The sequence below is a fragment of the Vicugna pacos genome, chromosome 4 (assembly GCF_048564905.1).
Source record: "Vicugna pacos chromosome 4, VicPac4, whole genome shotgun sequence".
Taxonomy (NCBI): Eukaryota; Metazoa; Chordata; class Mammalia; order Artiodactyla; family Camelidae; genus Vicugna; species Vicugna pacos.
In genome coordinates this window covers 3,941,675-3,952,311 of record NC_132990.1, presented here as the reverse complement: position 1 = coordinate 3,952,311, position 10,637 = coordinate 3,941,675, and the positions used below count along the sequence as shown (strand labels likewise).

Sequence of the window (10,637 nt, the reverse complement as noted above, 5' to 3'; positions counted from 1 at the left end):
AATACAAATATTAGATCACCTCACACCAGTCAGAATGGCCATCATTAAAAAGTTCACAAACGTGCGAGACTGCGTGGAGAAAAGGGAACCCTCCTACACTGTTGGTGGGAATGTGGTTTGGTGCAGCCATTATGGAAAACAGTATGGAGATTCATCAAAAAACTAAAAATAGCCCTACCATATGATCCAGCAATCCCACTTCTGGGCATATATCTGGAGGAAACTCTAATTTGAAAAGATATGTGCTCCCCAGTGTTCATAGCAGCACTATTTGCAATAGCCAAGAGACAGAAGCAATGCAAATGTCCATTGACAGATGACTGGATAAAGAAGTTCTGGTATATTTATAGAATGGAATACTACTCAGCCATAAAAAAGAATAAAATAATGCCATTTGCAGCAACATGGATGGATCTGGAGATGATCATTCTAAGTGAAGTAAGTCAGAAAAAGAAAGAAATATACCATATGATATCACTCATATGTGGAATCTATAAAAAAGAAAAAAGACACAAATGAACTCAACTACAAAACAGAAACAGACTCACAGACATTGTAAATGATCTTATGGTTCCCAGGGAGAAAGGAGGTGGGAAGGAATAAATTTGGGAGTTTGAGATTTGAATATATTAACTACTATATACAAAAATAGATGAAAAACAAATTTCCTCTGTATAGCGCAGGAAACTATGTTCTGTATCTTGTAATAACCTTTAATGAAAAAGAATGTGAAAATGAATATATGTATTTATATGTACGGCTGGGACATTATGCTGTGCACTGGAAATTGACACATTGTAGCTGACTATACTTCAATTAAAAAAAGAAGTACATTCTGAAGTCTGATTAGCTGTGGATTATTAACAGGAGTAAATGTACGTAGGAGTATACAAAAGTGAGGATGTTAAGGAATTATTTAATCATATTTTGGCTGAAGCCAGATCTTCTTTATTCCAGATTGGGTAAAAAAGGGGAATGGGGGGAGCTGAGGCTGGTGCCACCCTGAAGCTAATGCCACCCTGAGCTCCCAGTGACTCAAAGGCAGTAAGCGGCAGACCCGCTGGGCATGAGCCCTTCCATCTGCCTCTCTAGGTCTATTCTCCACCTCTCTCAACCTGTCCTATGCCCTGGAGGCTGACCTGTGGTGACACCACCAGATATCCTCACCCTCAGAGTTCCTCTTGGGTTTGGGTAATTGGGAGCCACAGAGGGACTGGAGGGAGGAAGGCAAAGAAGGCTTGGCATTTATTCACGCCTTGTCCCCTTCCCCCAGAGGTTGCTTCAGGCTGTCCGTTCCCCACAACTGCAGCCTCCCGTCAAGAAGACGCCCTCTTTAGCGTTCTCTAGTTTCTGGTAATGGGTCCCCATCTTCAAGCACTCAGATCTCCATCATCAGGCTCAGGTTTTGCATCATGCCTTGTTGTTTCCCTACAATGTGCCCACATCTTTGTCAATCATTCCTTTTACGCTTTTAAAGTGGAAAAGAGCCACAGAAATTATTTTGACCAGCTTCTGAACTTTATTGAAGAGGAAACTGGAGCCAGCACGGTGACTTGGATAAAGCAGGTTGAAGCCAAAGGTGGAACCACATAGAACACAGGTGTCCTGCATCTCCAATACAGGAACCACGTGGAACCACATAGAACCACGTAGATCATCCAGAGGTCTCCAGCCCACCCATGAGCCTTGGACTCCATAGCGGCGGCATCATTCTTCCAAAGCCATAGGTGAGGCCATTCTGTGCGCGCACCTACTCACACCTACATGTGAGACACACACAGACACAGTCACACAGAGATGAACAGACACAGATACACACACAGACACAGAGACATACATAGATACACACAGACACACTCACACAATTACATGCATGCAGTCAGGTTAATAAGGTTATAAAAATCCTTTCCGGGAAAAGATAACTTAGGATCACAAGGAGTGTGTAGAAAAGGAACACAGAAGCCACACCGTTTGCCACACTGGGTTTGGAGAGGCTCACGGACTGACGGCAATTCAGCCTCAGCCTCCCCTTGCACCAGTTGGTGGCGTCACCTCCTCCCATCACCTCTCCCCTCACCGCTTCCCAGAGTCACTGGGAGCGAGCGCAGGCCCCAGTGGATAGGACAACCATGCTTCTCAAATTCCTAATAGGGACATATGCTTCCATACGGACCTATGGGGTGACTTCCGGGTACAAGAGGCAATATGGGAATGAGATGTGGAAGATGTTCAAAACACTAATACCTCAAGACTTCTGGGCATCTCATGGTTTATAAGGGAAAGAGGATAAAACACAGGATATTGGGATCATGCATAAAAATTTAGGACCTGCTGGAGGCCGGGGAAAGTTGCAAGAAGGAAAGGAGGACATTAAAACAAGGCAAGGTGCGCCCTGTTACTTTCATTTTAGATGTCAATCTGCGGATAATTATGTCTTCTTACACATCCTTCCAGGGCTGACACCATCCAGAAAATTTCCTGTCCACCAACACATGCTTTTAAGCATTCTGAGAGTCCAAGATCTCCTGACTACACGTGGGAAATCCTCACAGAATAAAGAGCATTTGAGGGAAACTATTTATTAAGTCAAAATACATAAACAACAAGATTTGCATCAAACATACTTATCCATCTCCCTTCTTTGATGCCCAATATCATTCACTTTTGGGACCAGCTATATCCAGGTGCCTTCTTGCTTCCCCCAGAAGCTGACCCGGAGACAAGGACTCACATGGATCACAGCTCTGGCCCAGGAGGGCGGAAGAGACACAGGGAGGCAGATAAAGGGTGTTCCACCAAGCCAGCTACCACAGAGGGCAACTGACGCTTAAGCCCATGGGTGACCCTAAGAAACGGTGCGCCCCACATGTCAGAATCATCCCCGCGAGGGAATTTGCACACTGCTACCTAGAGTCATGGCTGAGGGCCACCCCCAGGGAGTACTCATTCTCTGGCATTTTTTGTGGGGGACAGACAGGCTACATGATTCTCTGTAGTTGAGGGACAGGGTTGGTAGGAAATGAGCCTTTATACTTTCTTTTTTTTTAACTGAAGTATAGTCGGTTTACAATGTGTCAATTTCTGGTGGACAGCATAATGTTTCAGTCATACATATACGTACATATATTTGTTTTCCTATTCTTTTTCATTATAGGTTACCCCAAGATATTGAATATAGTTCCCGGTGCTACACAGAAGAAATCTGGGTCTTTTTAATCTATTTTTGTATAGTTGGTAGTATTTGCAAATCTCAAACTCCCAATTTAGCCCTTTCTTACCCTCTTTCCACCTGGTAATCATGTTTGTTTACTCTGTCTGTGAGTCTATTTCTGTTTTGTAGATAAGGTCATTAGTGTCTTCTTTTTTTTTTTTTTAGATTCAACATATGAGGGATATCATATGGTATTTTTCTTTCTCTTTCTGGCTTACTTCACTTAGAATAACAATCTCCAAGTCCATCCATGTTGCTGCAAATGGCACTATTTTATTCTTTTTTATGGCTGAATAGTATTCCATTGTACACAGTCTTTATCTAGTCATCCAGTCATCTATTGATGGACATTTAGATTGTTTCCATGTCTTGGCTATTGTAAATGCTGCTATGAACATTGGGTTGCACATATCTGGAAATGAGCCCTTAGACACAGGTGGAGGTAGGTGGAGGTTGACCAGAAGGCACTAAATGTTTCCCAAAAAATGGACATGACAGGGAGTGCATTCAGCCTACAGGATACTAGCAAATCTTTATGACCAGTGTCCAGCCTGCAAAAATAATACTTCTTGAAGGCAGAGACTGAATCTTTTTCACCTTTGACTTCCCAGCTTAGTGGGACCCCCATACCTGGAGTTGCCACATGGGCCAGGCAGACTTATTTTCACCCTTTCTGGAGGAAGGAAGGACAGAAGGATGACACGAACTAAAGCCACCAGAAACTTCCTTCCAACAGGGATCTATTCCTTTCAACTCCTAATTACTGAAAACCTTTCATTTCATTTCAGGCCAATTCATGTCAGTGTTCTGAAAATAAATAAATGAAATGGAATAAAGGCCACACTGTTTGATTAGATTGCAAATCACCTGTACAGATATATTTCCGACATAGATCTCAAACAATATTCTCAAGAAAAGTGTCGGACTTTAGACAAAACTCCAATCACAGCACTGAAAATGTTTGGCTCAAAAGAGGTGTCTTAACTCGTAGTTATAAAAATCGCTTTTCCCGTTGCCTTCCTAACAAACAGGAAAAAGGAAAGGACAAATGGAAAGAGAATAGTGTTGAGACCAAATGGAAAGCGGGGGAGGCCATGAGACAGAGGGGACCCTCAACAGAGCCCTCACTCGGCCCCGATTGCTCCTGAGGAAACACTGAAGCCCGGAGGATAACTATGAACAGAAGCTCCCTTTTGTATGAGGAACTATTGTTCAATAACCTTTTATGACTTCACAGCTTTTTAACAAGAGGCATTTTAACAAGGGGAGCCTCCTTCAAGTTTCCTTTATGAAGTGGGCACGCTGACTTCACCATTCCTCCCTCAGATTAATCTCTAAGATGCTTTCTCGTCATCCTTCACATTCTTTAAAGAAAGAAGAAAAGGTTGAATTAGTTTACTTGAAGATGATTATAAAGAGAGAGGGGAGAGAGAGAGAAATTGCGTTTACAGACCAGAGTCTTCTCTGAGGTCAGTCTTGCCAGTTCTAAGCCCCCCACAGTCTGTGACGCGCTGGTAGGCTCTCCACATCCCTTGCTGTGGGGACTAACTATTCTTTTTCCACATTTAAGTTCGTTTTGGGAAATGACTTGAGAAACCAGTAGTGTTATCCTCAGAATTAAAAGAACCCAACCCCTCTTATGAGGAAATTGAAGTCACTTTCGTGGCACCAAACAGAAAGCCAGGCTCAGTGAAGCACTGCCATTTCAGGAGGTGGCCATTTTGGAAATGACCATCCCTTTGACTTCGTGCGTCCTTGAAGTTCTGAATCAGAGGTAATCTCCTAACACTCACCTCCCTTGAGAATTTAGCCTGTCCGCTGGGTGGTCCAGTGATAGCGGCCAGTTTTGTCTCCGATTTATGGTTTCTCTGTGATCAAAAGCAGACCGCTGCCTTTTCTCTGAGCCTCAAGTTCCCCTTTGTCAACAAAGTCATGCTTCTGAGCCCATTTCAATAAGCCATGAGAAGAGACAGGGAGAAAAAACTCTTGAACTCCTTACCCAATAAAGAAATGACAGCAATTCACCCAGTGATGGTTTGCAAACCCACGACAGAATCACACCAAGTGAGAAATTGTCCGTGTAGATGAATTCTTCGTTCAGATCTGACTTCTGGTCACCAAGTCTGTACAGTTCCTGTGGGCTCACCAGCCACATGCAGACCATCATGACAGAACTGTGAGAAGTACAAAAAAAAAAAAAAAGACGCAGAGCCATGAAGGAATGTTTGTGGGTCAAATTCATCATCACCCCATTCAGCAACCCTTTCCTCGCTCTTACCTACTCATCGGTCCATGCTCCCTCCTGCTTCCCTCCAGCCTCACTTCCTCAAACCAAACTGCTTTCCACCAAAAAAAAAGAAAAAAGAAAAAAAGACCATGGTGCTCATTCCTTTGTATTAGGATGCAAATGACTGATCGCACCTTAAAACCCCCCAGGGAGATTTAAAATGTCCCAGGGCTCAAGGCTTTTAAGGAATAAGGCTGCCAAAGTGGGATTTCAGCCATCACGGCCCACTACAAGAGCTGCTTTGTTGGCTGGAGGCTCTATCCAGCACCCAGAAGTCCCATTGCAGACGGCTCTGCCAAGACCGCGCTGTCCAGTTGCCTCTAGTTGCCACATAAAATAAAAAAGAAACAGCTGAAATTAATTGAATGATAGATTTTATTAAACCAAATATATCCAAAATATTACTTCCACATGTAATCAATATAAAAAGAAATAGAAATACTGTTGTGCACGCTTTTTCTCATACGAAATCTTCAAAATCCAGTGTGAGTTCTACACTCGCAGCCCTTGTCAACGTGGACCCGCCACGTTTCAATTGCTCCGTAAGCCCCCACCCCTGCCCCCCGCCGCAAGGCCAGTGGCCACCGCACTGGACAGCAGAGTCTATGACAAACTGCATAATAAAACTGCTTGCTATATATACAAAAAAAAAAGCAAAAATAAAATAAAATTGCTTGTTTCCCGTCTTCCTCTGCACCCACCCACCCTGTCGGTCTTCATAACGCTACCGTTCAGCGAGCACCCACAGTACATGGAATGGCTCCTTTAAGCCTCATCACTGCCCAAAAAACCAGGTCCAGGTGAGGGAAGGAAGCCCAGGAAATGAAGTAGCCAGCAGTTCCCTAGCTGAGAAGTCGGGGAGCTGGATGAAGCACTAAGAAATTATCAGAAAGGAAGGAGCAGAAGAGAGGACAGAGGCCAACAGGCTGGGGCTGCCAGAGCCGTCGGAAGATGTGAACATCACACAAACGTGCGGGTCCCCTGGTTGGCAGAGAGGGACTTGGAAGTACAGTGTCACAAAGCCTGTCTCCCACAACCACTCGTCTGTTCTCTTTTCCCGAACAAAACCACGCAAAGGGGGACCCCCCGAGGCACACAGCCCGTGCGGCTCTGCCCGTAACCCTCTGGCCTGTTTAGACTACAAGCACAGAATACAGGGAAATATCGGACACAAGCCTGCCTTCCAGGGCTTATAATCCAGTTGGGTAGATAATGAAATACAACTCCGCTCTTACAGTCAATCAACAGACTAAAATTTAGAGTATTCAGGGAAGGCTTCGTGGAGGAGAGGGTATGGAGCCGAGCCTTGAAGAAGGACAGGAGACAGCCCGGGGAGGCTGTTCTAGGCAGAGACAATTGCTTAAGTGAAGGCCTGGAGGTGGAGATGGGGACAGGCTGCCACTGACAGAGGGTGAGCCCCCGGGTACCACGGGTGCCAGCCAGCTGCCGGGCTGTCACCAGGGCTAGGAAATGCCACACACAGCAGAAAAACGGCCAGAGCTGTTCCTGACCTCCAACCCTCACTCACACCCACCCTTAGGAGGAGAGTTCTGTTCCAGTATTCCCAGAAAACATCCAGACATTCTCTTTGCTTTGGTCACACGCCCACATCTCAGTGACAAGCTCCACCCCAGGATCTGGGGTGACACTGGCTCTTGGAGATCCCCTGGAGATCCCCTGGAGACCCAGATGCAGCTGTCCCAAAGAGGGAGGAAAGAATGGATTCAACAATAGAGGAAGACAACTGCCAGCTGTCCACGACACTGAGTCCCTTAGGTGTGCGCGTCTTGCCCGAGGTGCAAGGAGAAAGTATCGTGGGTTGGGTTTGGTTTCTGAAGCATTTTGTACATAAGGGCATCGGCTGACATTGCCATGGGTGATGACTTATGAGAGCTGTTTCATTTTCACCTTACCGTTTCCTCTCTTTCCAATTGTTCACAACATAGCAAACCACTCTAAACATAAAAAACACAAATAGAAGCCTCTATGGCAGGGTTTCTCCACCTGGACACTACTGACATTTTCAGCCAGAGAATTCTTTGTCCTGGAGGTTATCCTTTGCAGTGTGGGATGTTGAGTAGCACCACTGGCCAGTTGAGGCAATCAAACATTTCCACAGATGTTGCTAAATGTCCCCAGGGGGCAAAATCCCTTCCCATTGAGAACACGGCTCTGCTGGAGCCCTCCTCTGGAGACAGCTACTGCCACCTTGCCAGGAGCAAGGACATTATAGTGCGTGGCAGTCAGGGGCGGGAACTCCGGGGTCAGCCAGACCCCACTGGAGTTAGCAGCTGTGTGACCTTCGGCGAGAAGGTCCACCTCATCTTATCTGTAGCATGGGGACAGTGCAGTACCTGCCTCACCGGGTGGCTGTAAACATCACAGGAGATCATGATATACAGAGCCCTCAACCAAAGGTGGTTATCGATATCATTAGCTCATTTCCTGGCACTGCAATAAAAACATATTTTTTGAATTGTGTCTCGAGGAAATATCTGCAGGGGCAAGAGGAGTGTTTACGTGTTTTTTGTTTTTGTGTTTGCTTTTAATTGGAGCTCTGCTTTAAAGAGCAACAAAGAAAATCTCTCTGCAAATAATTTTTGTGGTTAGACCTCCTTGAGTTTTCCCTCTTCAAGGAGAGCCAGGGCCTGTCGCTTTGAACAGGAGTGGCCAGTGGAGACAAAGGCCCAACACCCTGCAGGCTGGCTGAAGGCGTGGGGAGACTGTGCGGCGACAGGGCGACAGCGCGGAGGGAGCCGGGTGGCCGCGCAGCGGAGCCTGGGCCTCCCGCGCACGCGCGCTGGGGGGCGGCCACCGCGGGCTGGGGCTCCCCTGGGTCCCGCGGGCTCTGCCCGTGCGTCCCTGCTGAGTTCCTGGGGCTGCCTGCGGCCAGCGGGGTCCTCATGCAAGGGAAGGGCCTTCAAGGTGGCAAATTTGCTTTAAACTAACCTTTCTTTCATATAAGGCACAAGTTTGTCCCAAAATGTCAACCTTGGCTTTGCTTCCCTGCCCCTACGATGTCCCAATTATGCTCCATCAATCTCCGCGGCCCTCAACGAGGACATGAAAATACCCAGTGGCACCGATCAGGAACATTCGGGCTCCCCGACATGACATGGAAATCTGAGAAACAGGACGTGGCGACCGCATTCTAATTTTATGAGCCCGACTTTATTGCCAGCACGGAGGCAATAAAGAGAAATGATAAACGAAACAACATGCAGAGATCAGGAGACGGCAGCCGGGCCGAGTCCCCCCAAGGCGCTTAACCTTTCTGGGCAGACGCCCCCTCTGTCCCGGGAAGGGCATGCCCGCGCTTCCTCAAACGCCAATTCCAGGTGACATCACAAAAAGGCACACCAGATCCTGGGTTTCTGGTGAGACTGTGCACAAGGTAGCTGCATTGTGATGGAGCATCAGCAGCGGGAAGGCAAATGAAAAAAAGGATGGATGCTCACAGTCGTGACCCAGGGAACCAAAATATGAAAACGAAAGCAAGTTGCTTGGGTATGTGTTAACTCACTGTACAACTGTTCCAAGTAAATTGATTTTCAAATACCGGGTAAATTTTAATTTAAATTTTTGTTTGGTTAGGTTTTTACAGGAAAGAGGAAACATCCATTATCTCCTTCTATGAAATCCCCTGAGAAGAACATTATGGAAATTAATTTCCCATCTCTGGGTTTTCGTTTCCTGATTCGTGGAGTTATATGAATCACAAGAAGATGAATTTCTTGACTCGAGGACTTGCAGTTACCTGATTTTAAAAATCAAAGCTAGAAGGGTTCATATGATTTGGTGAAGCAGAAAGTTCATACCACAGCAGTCTGAGTCTATAAGAAGAGGTTAATCAAGTGGCAGCCATTGGTTTCAGATTATTTAAATCTCTTTTCTCATTCAGATCTTCGTATGTTGAGGTCCTATCTCCTTGGCCAGACTAAGTCTTCTTGAGGACATTGCAACTGGGCCTTCTGCAGAGCGGGCACGTGAATCATCATCCTGGAATTGCCACGATCGCTTCCTGGGACTCGCCCAGGACAAACAGCCTTAGTACAATTAAAGGTCCATTAAAACTTCCAAGTCCAATCAGAAGAGATTGGCTTTAAATAACAGCTTCATGTTGACAACTCCGAAGACCGCAGCATGTATCTTTAAGTAGCCAGCCTTTCAGAATTCATCCTTAGAGGAAAGAGGGGAAAAAACGTATTATATTTACAGTCAATTTCTTGACTCGAGGACTTGCAGTTACCTGATTTTAAAAATCAAAGCTAGAAGGGTTCATATGATTTGGTGAAGCAGAAAGTTCATACCACAGCAGTCTGAGTCTATAAGAAGAGGTGATCCACAAGTGGGAGAGTTGGCAGCTGGACAGCCACTGACAACTGAGAAAAGGAGCGTCAACTTGGGGAGGGACTAGGGGACCACAGCGACGGAGAGGCTGCTCTGTTGGGAGCAAAGAGGCTTAATAGGTAACAGGAGTGTGGTTGGAATCTTCTGAGGCAAATTGTGGCTGGTAGAACCAGAGCCTTAGCCTGTAACTGGTTTTGTTTGGGGTTGTTTTCTTTTTTTTTTCCCGAAAATGTTTTTTAAATTTTAGAACTGCTGCTAAACTCAGCACCATCTTCCTTGGAGCATCACTTGACCAGCAGCACAACAGCTTATTCTAACGCATCCCTGGAAGGTCCTTGGAGATTTCCTTTGACAGCCTTGCTTATCTCAAAACAAATCCATGGTCAGAATCCTAGTGTGTGAGCCATGATCGCAAACTTGGACCCCTGTTGTGTAGACACCCCGCACATCAAATTCATCAAAATGTTCTGAATATCCATGGATAATAAGGACGGTCTTCTATTCTTATACTTAAATGTATTTGGAGGCCTCAAATATGCTTCTTTTTCAATACTTTTAGGTAAAGATGAAAACTATTTTGAGAGTATCCTCAAAATATGTTCGTCTGCCTCCATCATCGGCGAGTTTTTAGTTCTGTAGTGGACATCTGCAGTTTTCTCCAATCCAGAAATACCAATGGGCACAGACAAAAACAATCTGCAAGAAATGCCTTCTGCCTTTAGTCAAAGGTCCAGGAAAGGGGCAGCCCACCAAGACAGAAAACTTTTGGATAACAATGGCTTCCTCCCG

At 45.7% G+C, this 10,637-nt stretch overlaps 1 long non-coding RNA gene across 1 annotated transcript; it reads left to right on the top strand.

Annotated features, from left to right (window-relative positions):
- Positions 1-8,360: 8,360 nt before the first annotated feature.
- LOC140695793 (uncharacterized) lies at positions 8,361-9,625 on the top strand. The gene is made up of 2 exons (XR_012071609.1): positions 8,361-9,005; positions 9,093-9,625. It is a non-coding gene; the product is annotated as an uncharacterized lncRNA (long non-coding RNA).
- The last annotated feature ends 1,012 nt before the right edge of the window (positions 9,626-10,637 follow it).